This window comes from Tiliqua scincoides, chromosome 3, assembly GCF_035046505.1.
Source record: "Tiliqua scincoides isolate rTilSci1 chromosome 3, rTilSci1.hap2, whole genome shotgun sequence".
NCBI classification, from domain to species: Eukaryota; Metazoa; Chordata; class Lepidosauria; order Squamata; family Scincidae; genus Tiliqua; species Tiliqua scincoides.
Window position 1 is genome coordinate 3,809,896 of NC_089823.1, and position 22,300 is coordinate 3,832,195.

General features: G+C 44.5%; 1 protein-coding gene across 2 annotated transcripts in view; it reads left to right on the forward strand.

The window, feature by feature from the left end:
- RAB6A (RAB6A, member RAS oncogene family) overlaps window positions 1–22,300 on the forward strand; it is an 82,267-nt gene that overhangs the window by 23,470 nt on the left and 36,497 nt on the right. The window lies entirely within an intron of this gene.

Sequence of the window (22,300 nt, forward strand, 5' to 3'; positions counted from 1 at the left end):
TCTCACTGCCATGCAGTGGGGGTCCCACGCATATCACAGGACACCTCCTCAAGTACCACTGGTGGTATGAGTAGCACTGGTTGAGAAATACTGTAGTGAAGGATGCCCTAAGTGTAGTCTTCTGTGGATGCATTGATGATGTCTCAGGGAGGAGGACATAGAACTCAGCAATAATTGGAGCAAAGTTTGAACGTCATTTGGCTTAGTTGTGGACTCATATGCATATTGCACATGATGAAATTCATCACAAAACTTGGTGTGACAGTGAGAAGAAACTGTGCAGGATGGTTAGGGATTTCAAACAGGAGTAAGGGTAGTAAACCTTGGTAATGCTTACTATAGCTGTAAGCTGAGCTGCTAATGTCCTCCTATTACAAAAACAAAGAGTGACCTGCCAAAAACAGATCATAGAACAAATACAGGAACTCATTTTTATGGTATTCTTGAATGAAAATTAGATGACTGTCTGAAGGGGTGATGGATGATGGTTAAAGAGCACCTCATAAATGGTCTAAAAAGTCTGATTGCTTTGTAAACACCTACCGAGCAAAAGGTAATTTAGAGCATATTAAATGAGGCTGTCCTTGATCTTCTGTCCTTGAAGCTATTTAGTAGTTAGAAATTTTGATCATAAGAACATAAGAACAGCTGCACTGGATCAGGCCATAGGCCCATCTAGTCCAACTTCCTGTATCTCACAGCGGCCCACCAAATGCCCCAGGGAGCACACCAGAACAAGAGACCTGCATCCTGGTGCCCTCCCTTGCATTCTGACATAGCCCATTTCTAAAATCAGCCCTACAACGGCACATCAGACTTCCATCTCTTCTAGCACTTCCTAATACCCCAGAAGGCAAAGAGATTCTGACAAGATAATTGTCACAGATCACAAGTAGTTACCAATATACAGTACATATATATAATTTATTCTTGCTAACCCACAGTACCTCCAGTAGTCCAGCATATCCAATAATCTGGCACTGTTAGAACATAAGAACAGCCCCGCTGGATCAGGCCATAGGCCCATCTAGTCCAGCTTCCTGTATCTCACAGTGGCCCACCCAATGCCCCAGGAAGCACACCAGACAACAAGAGACCTCATCCTGGTGCCCTCCCTTGTATCTGGCATTCTGCATAGCCCATTTCTAAAATCAGGAGGTTGCACATACCCATCATGGCTTGTAACCGTAATGGATTTTTCCTCCAGAAACTAGTCCAATTCCCTTTTAAAGGCATCCAGGCCAGATGCCGTCACCACATCCTGCGGCATTCAGTTGGAATATTGGAGTTTTACTATACTTGTGCAATAAGACCAGGTAGCTTTCACATCCTCCAGATCAGCGATCTTCAACCTTTTTCATGCCACAACCCCAATAAATAATATATGAGACCCAGTGCTGATCTCACCCCCTTTCTGGAACCCAATCTGCCCACCCCCCACCCATCTACCATGCCCACCTGCCCCATTTCCCCCATCTCTTGTGTCTTCACAACAACCCTTTGAGGTATCAGCCTGAGCAGGGCTGGCCTTAGGAGCTGCAGGGCAAGACAGTGAGAAGAAACTGTGCAGGATTATTTCAAGAACTCCGTTTTGATAAGTCAGTACCATTTTTGGATTGGATCCAAGCCCTCTCTTATACAGGCTTTGAAAGGTTGCCGTGACCCTCCCCCCTCCATGAGGCTTCACTACTCCACTGGGGTCGCAACCCACAGGTTGAAGAACACTGCTCCAAATCTGTCAACTCCAGCATCACTTTCTGAAAAACTGGTTTTACTTTGTTTGTGTCCAGTACAGTAGCTGATACAGCTTTGACGACATGCTTAGAAATGTCTGGGGGGAATGATGACAAACTATTGACCACTGTTAACCTCATTAAATAAGAGAATTGACTCAAACTACGTATACGTTAAAAATGACCTTTCCATGAGTGTTGGTGCCAATGAGGAGAACCTTCTAAAGCATGTCTGCTTTTTTTCAAAAATCAATCTGACAAAAGATATAAACCTGAGACCTGGATTGATTAAAAACATAAAGTCTACATACATACCTTTTTGACTTGCACTGGAAATGACATTGTAGAAGAAGTGCAAAATGTTTCTGTTCCATAAGGATTATGTTCATATAACATGAATAATGTTACTAAAATATTGAAGTTAATGTCAGCTTCCTTAATGCATTTCTTCCATAAATCTTTCTGCTTCAAAAGTTGGCTAGCCAGTTTCACACTACTACTGGCTAAAATCTCTTGAGACATGCTAGAAACTTATTCAGAAGAGTTTGCTTAGGTTAGTAAACCTCAATTGGGTAACTCCACTTGTAACAAGAAGAATTTAAAGGGAGGCATATTCACTGTCAACATTTCTCCTGATTTGTATCTTCATGAGAGTACTGCCAAAGCGCTGGTACTTGTTCCAGGGAGTGTATGAGTTATTGCTACTTTTCAAGAAAAAATTCTGTTAGGTTTTCATTGCCCCTATTGCAGTACTGTACGTTGTGACTGGAAACTGTTGTAATCCCAACCTCTCTTAGGAAGAGAATGTGTATTGAAATCTGTGGTTGTCTGCTTCAAACGGAAAATAACTAAAGTGTGACACAGATCTTTAGGGATTTACTTTATGTTCTGCATCAAATTTTCCTTTAGAGGCTGTAGGTATTGCTGGTAATGTGTGCATGGTCTGAATTTGATGAAAGAAAAGTACAGTAGAGTCCTGATTATCCAAACTTCAGTTATTCTGTGTTCTATTTTATTAGACATGCTACTTACACCTGTACAGTCTGCAAAACTTTCTTTTAGCCCTCTAATGGTTAAAGTGGCAGAGCTCTTACAGTTGCTAGGAAATACAGATAGCCTTACTGGATCAGGCTAAGCCATCCAGCTTCCTATATCTCATAGTAGCCCACTGGATGCCTCAGTGAACACTCAAGATGACATGATACCTGTACTTTGTACTTTGTTGCAACTCCCTTGCATCTGGCATGCAGGAATAGGCTACCTCTGAAACCCAGAGGTTACATACAGTCATTGTGACTTGTACATTATGATGAACTTTTTAAATCTGTCTGATCCTCTTTTAAAGGTATCGAGACCAGTGCCATCACCACATTCTGTATGAAGGAGTTCCATGCATTAATTATTCCCTAGTTAAAGAAATACTTCCTTTTGTCTTAACTCTCCCAGTCAAATTTTAATGGAAGTTCTCTGGTTCTGGTGTTAATGTGAGTGATTGACATAGAAACACTGTCATGCATGTCTCTTGAAATTGAGGGATCAGACCATAATGTGTCACAGATTTTTAAAGATCACAGCACTAACCTGCACATCACATCCAGGTACTTTTAGGTCCTGTGGCATCTATCATGGCAGTCGTCTCACTTGGTATGCCTGTGTATGAGACCACCACAGAGAGCGTATTCAGGCCGCTATCAACATAAATGGGTAATCATTCCAGATGAAATCCTACATTACCTGCAGTGGTGTGCTCTTCGAATATATTCTTCAATGTTACGCAACATCCAGAACACTAACCACCAACGTAAAAGTGTAGGGATGGAGAACAATTTGGCTATAGCTTTCTGCTTCAGTTATAGCTTCTGAGTGGTTTTCAGGGACAGCCCCATGTAGTATTGCTTTAATCCGATCAGGAAGTGACCCAAAGCATGGGTGGCCAGATCTACCTTTGCAAGGAAGGGCTTATCAGCCAGTCAGGCAAAGGCACCCTAGCTGGCTGGCACCTGCCCTTGACTGGATAAGAGCAGATCCGGAAACAGCCTCAAGTTGCACAAATGCCCTTTCCCTCATCTGTGTCTGCCAGCTGTATCTGAACTTCTTGTGAACAGCTGGACCTAAAGATCATATTGCAGATGGGTAAAGCTTAGCCAATTTTAGGCAAATGACTGCTAAGCCAGTACTTTTATTAAAAACAATAAAAGTTTTCATGGCTTGAGTAGTTGCTACTCGGGGTAGGGGACTTGTTCATTCTATACAGTATCATTTTTCTACAAGTGTTAGACACTGCGTTTGTTGCAGCAGAGGTGAATCTTATTTAGAAATTAATTTGTATGACGTTTGCATGAATGTGGACGGCACCAGCCATGGATGATGGAAATCTTGCACAATATTTATGCAATTTCCAGTGCAAATAAGAGGAACCTGTGTTGTGGCAATTGTAATCATTTAACGGCAATCTGTTAGTTCTTGGGGTCCACCTCCTACAGTGTTGGCTCATCAGTGAATGTATAGTGTCTTGGCTAAAGTGTTAAATTTGGGTTCAGGATGCTTGGGTTAAGTATGCTGGGAAACCCAGAAATCCTGTAGTGGAACAGATGAGAAGACACATCTTCTGGCAAAAAGTAAAGGAGAGAAGATGCAGAGAGTGGCAGGGAATACTACAGAATAAGCTGGAAAGAAAAGTCCTGACATGGTTAATTTAAATATGACTGTTTACTCATGCTTGTCTCAGACTCCCAATTTCGTACAACCAAAGCTGCCCATGGGGATGAGCACGCACAACCCATACTGAGCATCTGATCCAGGGTGAATGCAATTGTGCATGGTGCAGGTTGGATGGGCTTTACTTTTGGATCTTAAGAACAGACCTGCTGGATCAGGCCATAGGCCCATCTAGTCCAGCCTCCGGCATCCCACAGCGGCCCACCAAATGCACACAAGACAAGAGACCTGCATCCTGGTGCCCTCCCTTGCATCTGGCATTCTGACATAGCCCATTTCTAAAATCAGGAGGTTGCACATAAACATCATGGCTTGTAACCCATAATGGATTTTTCCTCCAAAAACTTGTCCAATCCCCTTTTAAAGGCATCTAGGCCAGATGTCATCACCACATGCTGTGTCAAGGAGTTCCACAGACCAACCACACACTGAGTAAAGAAATATTTTCTTTTGTCTGTCCTAATGCTCCCAACACTCAATTTTAGTGCATGTCCCCTGGTTCTGATGTTGTGTGAGAGGGTGAAGGGCATCTCTCTATCCACTCTGTCCATCTCCTGCATAATTTTGTATGTCTCAATCATGTCCCCCCTCAGGCACCTCTTTTCTAGGCTGAAGAGGCCCAAACACCGTAGCCTTTCCTCATAAGGAAGGTGCCCCAGCCCAGTAATCATTTTAGTTGCTCTCTTTTGCACCTTTTCCATTTCCACAATGAATTTCCACTATGAGTTATCTTAATGCCAGTGGTTTTAAACTCTGCTTTACTTGAGGGATCAATTGTCTGGATTTTTGTGAATTTCTTACTCCTGGTCATCAGGTGGACTTCAGGGTAAAATAGCGGTTAAGTCAAATTTCTTTTGGTTACTAATCGAGGGAAAGATGAAGGTGATCAGAGAAAGGGCAGCAATGAGGACATTGGAGGGATTCCCCTCATTGCCCCGTGGCCACTGCCTCAGGATATCTTAGCAACCTCTGGGGTTCTAGACAGGTCTATAGTAGAAAGAAAAGTGAATATACTTGTTATGGCAAGTGTTGAGTGGAAAAGTGAATCTTGATGAGTGATAACACATGGAGTGATAATGCTGGCATGCATTTTGTAGTTAAACTGTTTCTTGAGACAGTTGTGATTAGCAGAAGCTTGATGCTGTTGCAACTACTTGACTGTATTTTGGATGTGAATTGCTTCTTAAGGATGCAGTGGCAGGTGCAGCACAGATGTGCACTGAAGCCATTATGTCTGGTATTTGTTGCTTGTAATTGCTGATTAGCTCTTCTCCAATCTTTGGGGAGAGCATAATAGCTGAAGTCTTCAGTTCTGGAAAAATCATAGTTCCTGAAATCTTACCACTTTACCCATAATAAAATTTTTTTAGAATAAGCTATTGACTTCATGCTACTGATGTCTGCTATATGTTACTGTGATTTTTTTTGCACTTATGCAAAGATCTCAAAGATTCTTAGCAATAATTAAATATAGTGTTGAAATCAAATTGTTTGAAATAGTAATCAACAGTTCTTTACTTTCCACCCATCATAACAAGTGGCTATTTTACTTGTTTATAGTGTATATTTGAAGTTTGCTCACAATGTGTTTCTCGAGGAAGATATCTACACTAACTTAGAAGAAAGTAGTTTTGAATTCTGCATGGTCTCTGCTATCTGTTTGTAATTTTATTGCCATGGCCCCTACTTTCATTTTTTAAAAAGTTTCTGGCCTTTGATTGTGATGGCTATTTGGATCAATGTTGGCAATGGCTGGGAAATGGCTTGGGTGTTTTAACAAATTGTATCCCTCCTTTCCCACGCCAAAGCAAATGTCCAGGGTGGCTATGTTCTATAGAAAGATGCAACTGTGCCCTGCATGCCCAACATGCAGGGAATGTTCATATATAACACTCAAATTATGCAGTAACTTGAAGTTCTTAAACATGCAAATTGATTAACCATTATAGTTCCATCTTCCCTCTCTAGAAAGGTGCCCAAGGCAACTAACTATGTAAAATGTACACAAAATATAATAACTGCATAAGCGCAATTGCAGTTTGCAGATTTCAATTTACACAGGTGCACAGCACACCAAATTTTATGCAACATTTTAAACTGGGATGTGCTACAAACTTCCCAAGTGCTATATAAACCAAGTTGGCTCTCACTATTGCCTAAAAATCTGAAGAATGAGAACTCCCCTGTGCCCAGACTGAGATACAAATAGTTCCCTTTTGATATTAGTATCTTTTGGTACAAAGCAGGGCTGGATTTCTCTTTTTCCTTCTGTCGATGTTCATCTGCTAGGTGTATGTCATCCCTCATTTCATGCCATTTTACTCTGCTCTTTAGTTTCCTTTCTTGCTTCTGCACCAGACAGTCATAAATATTCATGCAGGCTTCCTTCACCCCTTTAGTCTTGTATACTTAGCTAATAGCTGTCCCTTTAAAGGGGGGGGGGGTTGTCTTAGCATGCTAGCACAGAGGGCCCCTTAGTGAACCAACACTGGCTTTGTGCCTGAAAATGTCAGAGCCCTTTTGAGAACTATAGTCTTGTTTTGTATTTGAAAGATGTTCTAAAATTTCATTCACATTTGCTGCATCTGGCAGATCATTCCAGGAAACCTCAAAAGCTTCTCTTTCTGTGCACCTAATTAAATTTAATTGTGCTTTTCCAATTCCCCCACTCTCTTCTTAACATGCAAGCCACAGGATCATTTGACTCTTAAATATTTGTGTCTTGTTTGGACTCTGGTTTGTACAACCCACCTTTTTTTAACTTGGGGGGCCACGGCAGCATGTGAACTCAGAACTACTGTCTGGAAATGAGCAAGTGTCTCCGTTTTACAAAGAGAGCCTGGGGAAAGATTATCCAGGTTCACATCAGTCAGTACCTAGAAAGATCTTTGAACAGATTGAGCAGGAATTCTGTGAGTCCATGGAAAATGACGGTGATTTTCTGTTATGAACAAGTCAGTCCAGACTAATCTCATCCCCTTTTGATAGCCACTAATCTGGTTGTTCATGGGAGTGTCATGGACATAGTGTACCTAGATTGCAGCAAAGCAATGGACAAAGTGTCCCTTTATAATCCTTTATGGGTAAAGTGGTGAAAAATGGTCTGTGTGGTGATGGTGGGTTCAAAGCTGGTTGAGCAGTTGTTCCCAGCAAGTGTGATCCCTTTTATTGAAGTGTTTGTAATTACAAGCTTTTGAGGGTCTAGACCTGGGGTCGGCAACCCGCGGCTCCGGAGTCGCATGTGGCTCTTTCAGCCGTCTGCTGCGGCTCCGTGCGGGGCCAACCCGTCCCGGGGGGGAAGGGGTTCACTCCACGCAAATGCTGGGGCTGAAGGGGCGAGCCTGACGTGGCCAATGGGAGTCTCCCGCGACGCGGCCGCCACTTACCAGCCCGAGCAAGCATGCACGCAGCTCCGACGCCACCTGCGGCTGCGCCGACGAATGTATGAGAGGGCGTGAACGGCCGGTGTGCCCGCACATGCAGCTGTGCTGAGGAGGGCAGGAGAAGCAGCCCAGCTGCCCGCCCCGCGCCTCCCCTCCCCAGCCGAGCTGGCGGGCCAGCGGGATTGACATAGACTGCTCCTGCGCCTGGAGGCTCCTCCCCTCTTGGGCTCAGCTCTCCCGGTGGGTCGCAAAGTGCTGAGCTTCTAGCCTCAACACAGGTGAGGCCAGATCATAGAAGGATGGCGTGGGCGGGACGAAGAGGCGCCCCTGAGGATGATCCTCCCCGCTGCTGCGCCAGCCACCTGCCCGTGTGGGGGAGAGCGTGTAAACAAATGGGGTTTTAACACCCTGACCACCCTGACCACATGCAGCCCTGACCCCATGGAGCCCTGACCCTCTCTCCCATGCAACCCTGACCCCTGTGGAGCCCTGACCCCCAAGCAGCCCTGACCCCCTCTCCCATGCAGCCCTGACCCCCTTCCCACAAGCAGCCCTGACCCCCATGCAGCCCTGACCCCCCTCCCCACAAGCAGCCCTGACCCCCCTTCCCACAGGCAACCCTGACCCCCCTCCCCACAAGCAGCCCTGACACCCTCTCCCATGCAACCCTGACCCCCCTTCCCACAAGCAGCCCTGACCCCCCTCCCCACAGGCAGCCCTGACCCCCCTTCCCATAGGCAACCCTGACCCCCCTCCCCACAAGCAGCCCTGACCCCCTCTCCCATGCAACCCTGACCCCCCTTCCCACAAGCAGCCCTGACCCCCTCCCCTAAGCAGCCCTGACCCCTTCCCATGTGTACCCATGGGTGTCTGGATAATTGATGGGAATACTGGGAGGGGGGCTACTGGACATGCAAGTGCAAGTGAGGACGCTAAGCAAACAGCAATATGGAAATATCTTCAATAACAGTTTGTCAGGTATTTAATATTTTTTCATTAATATTTTAAAACTCTTTCTTAAAAAGTTTTTTTTATACATAGCATAAAGATTAAAAAAAACTATATATGCAGTGTTATCTTCATTTTAGTCAAAAGGGTTTTGTGGCTCCCGAGGTTTTCTTTTCTCCGGAAAATGGGTCCAAATGGCTCTTTGAGTGTTTAAGGTTGCCTACCTCTGGTCTAGACCATGTTCCATGCAAGTTTGATCTCCTTGCTGTTTCACCCTTAACTGTGAAGGGCATCATCAGAGGTGAAAAGAAATTAAAAGCTGTTGAAAAGCTGCTAAAATCACAGAACCTAAAATAGAAGGCTTAAACCTGCTAAATGCTAAACCCTGCTAACTGGGTGAGAGGCACTTTTTAAAGTGGGTGCTCCTCTTATTTAGCAAGGGGAGAGTAAGTGGCCGTCCTCAGCCTAGCAGTGTTTTTCTAGTGGCTGTCTGCTGATGTTGTTTTGCATCTTTTTAGATTGTGAGCCCTTTTGGAACGGGGAGCCATTACAGGTCCAGCCTATTTATACACGGATGTTTTATACATGGATTTGACTCAACACGAAAGGCCCCTGCAAATGAGAAAGAATGTGCTGATTCCTGGAGAAGGGGAAAAATGTATCCCTTCAAAATCAGTTTTAAATACTGAAGAGTCCTTTAACAACAGCCTCCTTAATGAGAGAGAGAGGGGGGGGTAGCAGGCTAACAATCCATCAATCCTTCTCTCTCCTTCGGACCCCTCCCTTCCCCGAGCATGTGAAAGAAAGGTGATCATTTTGCATTGGTGAAAGGAGGGGCTGAGTGAAGTGCTGATGGATTGTCTTCTTAATAACTCTTATCTTAGAGTCAAAATGTCTGCAAGGCTGTTTTTCAATCACTGGAGCAAAGAAACTTTGTTTTTTAAATTGATTTGCTATAGTTCGTTTTTTTTATCCACATGAATGTTTGGAACGGAACCCACGCAAATAATTAGTCTCAACCTGTATTGTTTGATTTTCTCTGTAAACCGCGTTGTGAGCTTTTTGTTGAAAAGCGGTATATAAATGCTGTTAAATACTGTTAATAATAAATAATAATAATAAATGAAGGGTAAAAGTGTTCTACTTCAGAGAGACAAACTACCAGCGAGAGCTCCCAAGAAGGAAGAGAGAATATAGATACTTTTACCTACTCATGAGTAAACATGCATTGTGGTTCAGTTTCACTTTCCATAGGGCTCTATATTTTCCTTGTTAGCTATCAGCTTGTTGGTTTCATGACCCACCAATTAGGTCGTAACCCACTGGTTGGACCTAACCCACAGTTTGGGAAATGCTGCTCTAAATTATTCTAAAAAACACTGCTAAAAGTTTATTTAGCACTGCAGTTCAAGTCTGCAGCTGGTACTTTCTGTTCTGGAAGACTTCTGTACCCTGCATTACAGTAGTGTGAGGCCTGCTCAGTACTCTTTGGTGAAGAAAAGCTATTTACATACACAAAAAGGTTTTCTCTCACTTGTATACTAAGGCTGAGCCCAGACACTAGGAGCAAATTCTTGCAGGTAGTCTTTGTGGAAGCTGGTTCAAATTAAGACCTCTGCTACGGTTTCCTGCCAGGTGAACTCACAGAGGCGGGCATGGGCAATCATGGGAAGCTGATCACAGTAATCAGTAACTAACTTCCCTTCTTGGCAACTGCATTGCAGGTCGGTTTACTGCTTTCTCCAATGTACTGTGTAATCTGTGGCCACATCATCACTTGGTTGGCACCAGTTTGATGCTTGAGTGCTCCTTTCAGGGCTCTCCAGTGGCGATATTGACCCTAATTTAATGAGTTGGGATTAAATGTGAAACAATGGAATGTGTTTAGTTTTCTTTTGTAATAGGATCCAATTTTTGTAATAAATTGTGTGGTACTTATGCGTCTTTGGGCGTGTTATATGGCTTTTTAGGGTGAGGTAGAAAACCTGTTGAATTCTCAGGTATGGCTCATGTTGGGTCATGCTGTTAACCTTCCAAAAAATTTTTTCTGTTTTAAATGTAAAGTCACTACGTGTTGTGGTTTGTTTTAAAGTTTCTTTTGTGGGTGACTATGAGCTTTGGAAAAGCAGTCTGTAGACTTTTAAAAAAGTTTGGTAATGTTCCTCTCCACCCAAAGAGGTACTAAAGTAGCATGTGGGAATCAGTGGTGTACCTGGCCCCTCAGGCACCTGGGGCTATGACTTATGACATCACCCTTGGAAGGGCCTGACTCAGAAGTAATTGCGGTGACGTAATGATGTCACTGCGCATGCCTTCTGCTCGAAGTGGCCATTGACTTTTTCATTTTTTCCATTAAAGTGATGGGGGAAGGGAAAAAAGTAGTTGGCCTCTCAAGAGTGGCTCACAACCACTCTGAGTGCCTGCAAGGGGGGTGCTGGATGCTCTGCAGCCAGGGTTTCCTCTGCCCCATCCCAGCGGCTCCCCATCTCCATGCAGAAGTTCACTATGGAAGCAGCTGTTCTGGGATGGAGGTGTGTGGGTGCGTGCGCAGGCTGGGAGGTGAGACTCGGACACCTTTGCTGCACTCCTCCTTGTCCCTACTGGGAACCAGACATAACTCACAGCTGGACTCTAGCCAGAGGATGGAGCAGCACCTCCACCTGTGCTCCCGGAAGTCTCCCAGAGACTTCCCCACCAGCCACACTGTAGCTTTGCCTGTTGCTGCAGCATGGTTTCCTTAGTTAGGACGCCTGCCTCACCAGCTGAGATGTGGTTTGACTCCCATGGTGCGTATGCTTGACCCTTTGCTCACTGCTGCTTCTGGCCAAGCCCTGCCACTGCCCCAAGCTCTGCCCTTATAGGTTCTGTCAGGAGCTGGACTCAGTGGTTTTAAAGCTTGCCTGGAGCAGCACTTTTACCAGCTCTCCCAGAGAACAAAGGTCTTCTCCACCACACCAGACCTTCGCCCCCTGCTCAAGCTTGGTACGACCCTTTGCTCATTGTTGCTTCTGGCCAAGGAAATGCACCAGATCCCTGACTTTACATGTGGGCGCCTCTGAAGGTGTGTCCATGGAAGACATACAGGATGGTAAAAGACATGCATTGCGTGCACATAATTCTGGTTCCCATTTGACCTCCACAGTTCAGAGGCACCCCTGGCTTGGCACCACCTCAAAACGTGGTGTCCAGGGCCCAGTACCCCTCAGCCCCACCTTATCTATGTTACTGGTAGGAATACAAACTTACAGAACAATTCTCAAAGGAATAGGATCCAAAGTGATGTTGCCTCCACAAATCTTACCCACTCAAAGATTAGCAGAAGCAATTTGCACAAACGGCAGTTTCTGCACAGTTTTCACATACTGTTCTGTTAAGCAATTGGAGAGGTTAATGAGGAATGGGTGCTGATGGCAAGATCCCAGTAACTCGTCATCAACACAGTAGGCCCCATGATGAAATGCCAGTGGAGCTGGAGGATTAAAAGTGTTTGCACTGGTGAAAAAGTAGTCAAGACAAATCTGACATAGTTCAGGGGCTTTTGTAAAACCACAGTTCAAATTTGGGAAAGGAAACCTTTTAACAGCAAGGTGATTTTTTAGATAATATAAACAGACTATAAGAACATAAGAACAGCCCCACTGGATCAGGCCATAGGCCCATCTTGTCCAGCTTCCTGTATCTCATAGCGGCCCCAGAATATTCGGTATAGAGGTATAAAAATATCTAAATATGTTAAGAATTGCTTGACAAACCATCTTGCCACAGTTGTTAATGAAAAGGGATCTTTTACCTTCCCCTGACCATTGGTTAACTTCAGGTTCATGTGCATTTTATTGCAGATAGTACTGTATAGGAAATCGCTGGATGTTGCCATTTTGTTTGAACATTTGCCGAAAAGCTCACCATTGAACACATGAGGCAATGAATAAATGGTTGAAGCAATAGTCAGTCTTCCTGCTATGCCACAGTACATGATGTTCCTGGCATCTTGAATCAATGTGGGTAGCAGCTCTACTAGAAATAGCTTTTCAACTGCCTGTGCTATTTTTCAGCAACACTCCTAAATTTTTCATATTTAGACACTGAATACAGGGCTTTCTGTTTTGGTTACATGGTATATGAAGTGCTTATTTCACATTAGCAGCCCAGTCCACCAGAGCCAGGGTGCTGGTCTCTGGTGTGCTGCCCTGGCAACAGATGTCACGAAAGTGCCTAAAAGCATTTTGTGGCAACTGAGCAGAGGCAGGTGCTGGCACAGAGGCCAGCACAAGCAGGGGCTGAGCCATCGCACTGATCAGAGAGACTCCAGGCACCAACAATGATAAATTCATTGCCAAGCAGTGTGAAGTTCTGGGGAAGGGGGTGAGAGGGGAAGGGTAGTGAGGGGGCCAGGCGTGAGAGGACCTGGCTTGGGAGGGCACAGGGACAGCAGCAGAGGCTACCTCCAGATCCTATCTCCAGGCCCAATCCACTTGACATAGGGTTGTGTGTGCCTGCGCCAGCAATTTTTCTGATGCAGGTCTGAGTAGCCCCTTAGCGGCTGCTAGGGCTTTCCCTGGGGCAAGGGGACAGAAAGTCCCCTTACCTCAGGGAGACCTCCAGCAACCTCATTTCCCATGCTGGATATGTGGTGGCTCTTTCAGCACTGCTGCATTGTGGCATGGGAAATTCGGGTATTATTGGGCTGTAACAGAGCCAGGATGGTATAATGGTTGTGGTGTTACTTAGATCTGGAAGATCCAGGTTCAATTCTCCTTTCAACCATGAAACTTTCTGGGTGACCTTGGGCCAGCCACCGTCTTGGAGCCTAACCTATCTCACAGCTTTTGTCCTCACAGCATACTAGTGAAAGAACCATGTATACCACCCTGAGCTCCTTGGGGGAAGGGTGGTATAAAAATGTGGAAGTTAAACTGGTTAGAAGAAATGGTATTTTGCTGGGTTCAGAGGGATTGACGAATCATAGAACATAAGAACAGCCCCACTGGATCAGGCCATAGGCACATCTAGTCCGGCTTCTTGTATCTTACAGAGGACCACACCCACCAAATGCCCCAGGGAGCACATTAGATAACAAGACCTGCATCCTGGTACCCCCCCCTTGCATTTTGTATTATTTAATAGCTTATATTATAATATAAGCTATATATTATATATTAATATATTATATAAGCTGTACAATTAATAGCTTATCTTATGTTATATTATATTTCTGTGTGTTGGCAACCATCAGTCTCGAAAGACTATGGTATCACGCTCTGAAAGGTGGTTCTGGAACAGCGTCTAGTGTGGCTGAAAAGGCCAATTCGGGAGTGACAATCCCTTCCACACTGGGAGCAAGTGCAGTCTGTTCCTGGTCTGTCTCCCTGGCTATGGGCCTTCCTTCTTTGCCTCAGTCTGTTGGCCAAGTGTCTCTTCAAACTGGGAGAGGCCATGCTGCACAGCCTGCCTCCAAGCGGGTTGCTCAGAGGCCAGGGTTTCCCACTTGTTGAGGTCCACTCCTAAGGCCTTCAGATCCCTCTTGCAGATGTCCTTGTATCACAGCTGTGGTCTACCTGTAGGGCGCTTTCCTTGCACGAGTTCTCCATAGAGGAGATCCTTTGGGATCCGGCCATCATCCATTCTCACGACATGACGGAGCCAATGCAGGTGTCTCTGTTTCAGCAGTGCATACATGCTACGGATTCCAGCACGTTCCAGGACTGTGTTGTTAGGAACTTTGTCCTTCCAGGTGATGCCAAGAATGCGTCGGAGGCAGCGCATGTGGAAAGCGTTCAGATTCCTCTCTTGTTGTGTGCGAAGTTGTGTGCATGGTTGTGTGCGAGTCACTCACCATGGCTCGCTGCAGTACAGAAGTGTACTCAGGACGCAAGCTCTGTAGACCTGGATCTTGATATGTTCCGTCAGCTTCTTGTTGGACCAGACTCTCTTTGTGAGTCTGGAAAACGTGGTAGCTGCTTTACCGATGCGTTTGTTTAGCTCAGTGTATTAAATAAGAAATGAACCTAGAAAATCTCTTCCGTGCACATGCAAGTTCGAGGCATGTGCTGGCAATATTTATGTTTGGTTAAATCAAGAGTTAGTGTTCAGTGAAAGTTTTGCTCAAATCAAGATTTCTGTTTTTTTGTAACTTCACCTGTTCCACAGAAAACTTTGGATGGAATCCAAAGAGTGTTTTCTAAATGCATATAGTAGTAAAAGCAAAACAAAGTCACACACACCAGAGAGATTTATGCAATTAAGTAAACATCAAAGAGGCAGGGATTTGTATAGCCAAATCTTATCATGCAGTCTTGTTAGTAGTCACCTTATTTCAGTGGACTCAGAGAAATCATGGTTGTTCTTGGGAAATTTAACAGATTGGGGTTAATTGCCCTCTCATGGTTTGCCATGGTCATGGTCTTTCCACGAGGACATGAAGGGCACTATAGTCTTTGATGGCTCCACATCAGACCCCTTTGACATCCGAAGCGGAGTGAAGCAGGACTGTGTTCTTGCGCCAACCTTGTTTGGGATTTTCTTTGCTGTCCTGCTGAAGCAGGCCTTTGGAACTGCAGCAAAAGGCATCTATCTCCGGACCAGATCAGACGGAAAGCTCTTCAACCTCTCCAGACTGAGAGCAAAGTCCAAAGTCCGGCTGAAATGTCTGTGTGACTTCCTCTTTACCGACGATGCAGCTGTTACCACCCACTCTGCCGAAGATCTTCAGCAGCTCATGGATCGTTTTAGCAAGGCCTGCCAAGACTTTGGACTCACAATCGGCCTTAAGAAAACGCAGGTCATGGTTCAGGATGTGGACTCACCTCCCTGCATTACAATCTCTGCGCATGAGCTGGAAGTTGTCCATGACTTTGTGTACCTTGGCTCAACAATCTCCGACGCTCTTTCTCTCGATACAAAGCTAAACAGACACATTGGCAAAGCAGCTACCATGTTTTCCAAAGAGAGTCTGTTCCAACAAGAAGCTGATGGAACATACCAAGATCCAGGTCTACAGAGCTTGCGTCTTGAGTATACTTCTGTACTGCAGCGAGTCATGGACTCTTTGCACACAACAGTGGAAGAAGCTGAACGCTTTCCACATGCGCTGCCTCTGTCGCATCCTCTGTATCACCTGGCAGGACAAAGTTCCAAACAAAACAGTCCTGGAACAAGCTGGAATCCCCAACGTTTATACACTGCTGAAACAGAGACGCCTGCGTTGGCTTGGTCATGTTGTGAGAATGGGCAATGGCCAGATCCCAAAGGATCTCCTCTATGGAGAACTCGTGCAGGGAAAGCGCCCTACGGGGTAGACCACAGCTGCGATACAAGGATATCTGCAAGAGGGATCTGAATGCCTTAGGAATGAACCTCAACAGATGGGAAACCCTGGCCTCTGAGTGTTCTGCTTGGAGGCAGGCTGTGCAGCATGGCCTCTCCCAGTTTGAAGAGACACTTTGGCCAAGTGGCCAAAGACCAAGGCAAAGAGGCAAAGAAGGAAGGCCCACAGCCAGGGAGACAGACCAGGGACACGCTACACTTGCGCCCAGTGTGGAAGGGATTGTCACTCCCGAATTGGCCTTTTCAGCCACACTAGATGCTGTGCCAGAACCACCATTCAGAGCGCGATACCATAGTCTTTCGAGACTGAAGGTTGCCAACAACAACTATGGTTTGCTTGTAGTCTTGTAAAGCAGACTGTGCCATAAAAAGCAGAAAAGTTGGAGATACACTGATATAGGATAAGTATAGATAGAAATTTTGTAAGATGTAAAATCCAAAGTGCTTTTGGACAGCTTTGGCTGGGATACTCAGCTGCACCAGTTTCTCTGTCAGTTGTACCTGGCTTTGGGGTTAACCATACCTTGCAGCAGAATCCTATGTGTGCCTATAGAAGAGTCTCATTTGTTTTCAGTTGGGCCTACTCCTGGGACACTTATAGCATTGCAGCTTTGTCACCTCATAAGAACATAAGAAAAACCCCACTGCATTCGGCTAAAGGACCATCTAGTTCACCTTCCTGGATCTCACCATATGCAGTGGCCCACCATATACTTCAGGGAACACACAAGACATAACCTGTGTCGTGGTGCCCTCACCTACATCTGGCAGTCAGAGGCAACCTACCTCTACCTTGCACATACCTACCATGACTTGTAACCCCAGTCTCCTCTTAAAGGCATCTAAGCAAGATTCTATCACTACTTCCTGTGGCAAGGAGTTCCACAGATTAATTACATGCTGGGTGAAGAAATATTTTCTTCTGTCTGTCCTAATTCTCCCAACATTCAACTTTAGTGGATGTCCCCTGGTTCTGCTGTTATGCGAGAGGGAAAAATAGCATCTCTCTATCCATTCTGTCCATTCCCTGCATAATTTTGTATGTCTCGATCATGTCCCCCCTCAGGCTCCTCTTTCTAGGCTGAAAAGGCCCAAACATTGTAACCTTTCCTCATAAGGAAGGTGCCCCAGCCCAGTAATCATTCTGGTTGCTCTTTTCTGCACCTTTTCCATTTCCATTATATCCTTTTTGAGATGTGGCAACCAGAACTGGACACAATACTCCAGGTGTGACCTTACCATCGTACAACAGCCTTATTATATTAGCAGTTTTGTTCTCAATACATTTTCTAATTATCCTTTTCCAATGGTCTAATGAGCATAGAATTGACTTTCTTCACTGCCGCCGTACTTTGGTCAACACTTACATCGAGCTGTCCACTAGCACCCCAAGATCTCTCTCCTGTTCTGTCGCAGACAGCTCAGAATCCACTAGCCCAGTGGTATTGAAACTGGGGCGTCGCAACGCCCCAGCCTGTGGGTCCTGGCCTCTGCCCCCTTAAGGGGTGGAGGCAGCCAGGAGACAAGGGGAAGGCAGCGGCACAATCCACAGGATCGTGCCACTCAGTGGGGCTGCAGGGTCTTGGGTGCACTTGCCCAAGCCTCCTGTAACCTCCCAGGGGTGCAGGGAACCCTGCGCAACCTTCGGCAGGGCTCCCTGGGTCAGGAAAAGTGAAAGCGGAGCGATCGCGTCCCGCTCTGCAAAACTGGAAGCGGAGCACGATCACTCCGCTTTCCCTTCTGACGGGGCTGCAGGGACTGCAGGTGCTTGAGCAGGGCTCCCTGCACACAGGGATGGCTGCTGCAGGGACTGGTGAGTGCATCCCAGTCCCTGCAGCCCCTGCGCGACGCAATCCTGGGGATCGCGTTGCTGCCTTCCCCCTGCCCCTGCTGCCTCCCGCCCCCACAAAGACTTACTGTGAGTTTCAAACTCCCGGAGAGTTTGAAAACTGCAGCATTAGTCTATATGTAAAGTTTTAATTCTTTGCCCCAATGTGCATGACTTTACATTTACTTACATTGAAGCACATCTCCCATTTTGCTGCCCATTCTCCCATTTTGGAGAGATCCTTCTGGAGCTCTCCTCATGGAGATCCTTCTGGAGCTTCACCTCATGGATTGCTGCAATGTGCCTTATGCAGAGCTGCCTTCAAAGACCTCATGTGGGCCTGTCATTTGTTAGGTTTCATCCCTCATGGTTTGTAAGAGACAGCCTGGTTAGAAGTGCCATCCTTGTATTTAAATAATTTGTGCTCTGAATTTTTCTTGAAAATCAATTATTCTCTCATTTTGGTTTTTTCTGGTGAAGCGGTTTTTCATTAACTTAATTACCATGTTTTTTAAAGTGGCAGAAATTGGTGGGATTGATAAGGCATTATCAATAAGCTGTAGCTGAATAAGATCTAAAAACTTAATTCTATTAAATCTTACCTTCAAGCCCTTGGTTTGTTGGCAGACCTAAAAGAAAAGCGTGTTCAGAATGGTAACTTTAAAGCAAGGCTTGTTTGGTAGTAAGCCACAGAAATATTTTCTGTTGGAATAAGATGCAGCTTTGGAATCTCTGTCTGATGGCCTATGGTGAAAAAGTACTACCCTATACAACAAGGATATTGCATAGAATCCAGTATTCAAATGCTTGTCTAATGCAAGTACTGTGCAGCTGTCCATGGGGAGGAGAGTGCTATAGCAACACTGTATTACTCAGCAAGCATGTTAATGGGGGAGGGCACTAGAAGTCTTGGGGTCTGAGAAATACAAGAAGCTGCATGACTGAAACCACCAAGGAAAGCTGAGATCTGGTAGCAGGAGGATTTGGATGCATCATTATTAGTACTACTGTGGCAAATCTCTCTCCCTTACACCTCCATCACCCCCCAGTGAACTCTTAAGTTATAGCAAGGGTGAATAAAGAGACTAATAGGCCAATGTTGTTTTTAGAAAAAAAAATAGGAACCAGGTGGAGTAGAGTCAGTTCTGAGTATAGAATGGACAGCAGAAAGAATTAAAACTGTATTCTCTTGACCCAGGTGGCAGGATCTGATTAAACAAGGAGTGTTATGAGAGGAGACAGTCGGAAAAGTTATCTGTCTAAATCCAAATGCAACTCAGTTACCTTTAGACTGAGGAATGAGCCCCCCTGCAGATATTTCTCATGTGTCAACAGGCACGTTTCATACAACAGAACAAATGAAATGTGGGGACAAAGAGGACCAAATGTACAAGAAGGCAGCACCTCTCTAGGCAGCTGTACTTCTGAGTATCTACAGTATCTTTTCAGATAACATAATCTGAAAGTCAGAGAAACCCCAGGGTTCCCTGAAAACTTACCAGCAGTATGTCAGAGAGGAAATCAACAATGCTGGAACAATTTTCTGAAAGAGACTTCTACCACCTCAATTTTCCCTTATAATTTGTAGTCACAGGAAAGTGCAGAGTATGTTTGTGCTCTGTTCACACAAGACAATGATGCTCATCATCATCCTATGTGAATTGAGCATATCCTACAACATTCTGAAAATCCTCTTTTGTGATGGGTGTGCAGGAATTTCTGGACATATGCGTTGGTGTGGAAGTTTTCTAAAGGTAGCAAGGTTTGGAAACCACATCTAAAGTGTAGTGGGTTACAGAACAATAGTGAATTGTCCTGAGTACAATGTCGTTGCACAGAATATCACTGCCATGATAGATTGTATTGACAGGAGCACTGAGATCACAGTGACACTTTAATAATAATAATAATAACTAGGTATTTATATACCGCCTTTCTGGTCATCGAATTACTCCTCTGACTTTATTCAAGGCTGTTTACATAGGCAGGCGTTTCTAAATCCCTCAAGGGGATTTTTACAATCATAGAGGTTATCTCTTTCAAGAACCAACATTTCAGATGGATCTTCCTGGTTTGGTTTCACTTCTGGCCTCCAGTTCTCCCACACAAGCTGACAAGCAGCTCCATCTCTCACATGGAGGGCAGCCAACTCAGCTCGGCTTTGTCAGCTGCTTCAAGGTCTCGCCATTATCAGCCGTTCAGGGAGCTGGTGTCCTCGAACTGGCGACCTTCTGATGTTATCTTCGGGCTAACGGAGGCTCGACCCTCTAGACCAGACCTCCTGCCTCAATAATAATAAATAATAATAATACAGGTATTTATATGCCGCCTTTCTTGGTCGTCAGATTTCTCCTCAGACTTTAATTCAAGGCGGTTTACATAGGCAGGCAATACTAAATCCCAGTAGGATCCTCAACAGTGTGAGAGCTTGTTTGGAGCACTGTGTGTTCTGTTCCAGTCGCCACAATTAAAAGTGAAAGATGTTTCCTACAAGGCTGATACAAATGGGGATAGTAATGAATGCAAACCTGTAAAATGTTCTACATGTTAGAAGTGTACAGTATTATAAATATTGGAAGATAAGATAATTTGCTATGTGTTTGTCCTGCTTGCTGGTGTCATGTTACAAAGAGTGGAGTGTTTTGAAGATAAGAATGTATTAAGTGTAACTGTATTTTCAAATTCTAGCCCTGTGAATACTGCTTGAACACTTGTGTGGGTGTTACTGCATGACACAAATCTTTGCATGTTTAAGAGCAGAGCCTACTGCTTCTCTTTAATTATAGACACAGTGGGAAGTGGCTAGTATTGATTTTGATTATCTCTGCGAAGATGTCTTGATGTTTTCTTTTCAGCATTCTGATACCATGGAGTTAAAACTGAGATCCCAGTACTGAACCAAAACTGATAACGTTATTATGCAAAATAACCTTTTGTCTCTCTATATGAAACTATCCAATATGAATAAGGCAAATTACTATTATGAAGGTTAAAATAGGCTTCATATTAGCAGATCAAAACTGCTTCTTTCTTGAAGAACCTTTACAGCACAGTGAATCTCAGCTTTTCAAGATTTTCAAGAATCCTGGTCTAAGATCTCATAATGTCAATATTGACTTAATTTTTCACTCTTGAATACGTTCAGCAGAAAGAATATGGTTCGGATGTCAAAGTTGAATATTTGAATAGTTGAATAAACTTAGAAGAATATTCATCATCCTTTTAATCCTCCTACATATTTGTGGTCCTAACTCACTTGAAAGGAAAATAAGATGTACAACTATTTCTATAACCATTTTCTGGCATTCAAAACATTGCATTTTCACTATATGTGTGAGTTTGAGTCTCACAACTGGTGAGAGCTGCTCCCCTGCAACTCACATTCAGAAGCACACTGCCCCTGAACCTGGAGGTAGCAAAAAGTTGTCATGTCTAGTATAAAGTGAAAGACTTCTCCTTCCTGAATTGTCTTGTTTTTGTTTAAAGTAATAATATAATATAATAATATAATATACAGTATTTATATACCGCCTTTCTTGGTCTTTATTCAAGACTTTATTCAAGGCGGTTTACACAGGCAGGCTTATTAAATCCACGCAGGGATTTTTACAAATTGAAAGAAGGTTCTCTCTTTCAAGAACCACCACATTCAAGATGTTACACTCCGATCTGGTTTTAACATTCTGGCCTCCATCCTCCCACGCTCCGAGCAGATGGAACAGCTCAGCTGCAGCTTGCCGGCTGCTTCAAGGTCGCACGGTGCCGGTGGCCTCGAACTGGCGACCTTGTGGATGTTAATCTTCAGGCAAATGGAGGCTCTACCCTCTAGACCAGACCTCCTGCCCTAAGTAATCTAAGCTAGTGGCCATCACATCACCACTACTATAAATTTCCTAGTAGGTTATATGCTGAGTTTAAGAAAGTATTTTCAGTTGTCCATTTGAAATCTCTTGCCACTCAGTTTCATTGGATGACTCCTGGTTCTGAGAGAAAAAAACATATTGCTTTCAATTCTCTCCCCACATAATCTTCTAAGTCCCAGTCATGCCCCAGGACTTTTTCCCCCTCTCCCAACTAAAAAGTCCAGATGTTGCTTTTCCTAATAAGAAAGATGCTCCATTCCCCTAATAATTTTGATTCTCTCTTCCTGCACCTTTCCTAGCTCTACTATATTCACTTTAAACATTTGGTAACCAGAACTGTACAAACTATTCCAGATGTGGTCACACTATAGATTTGAATAGGGGTATTAGGATAGTGATATTTTTCCCTTTCCTGATAACCTCTAGCATGGTATTTGCTTACAGCACTGCTGCATTCTGGGTTGAAATTTTTCCTGAGCATATCTACCATGGTCCCAAGGTCTC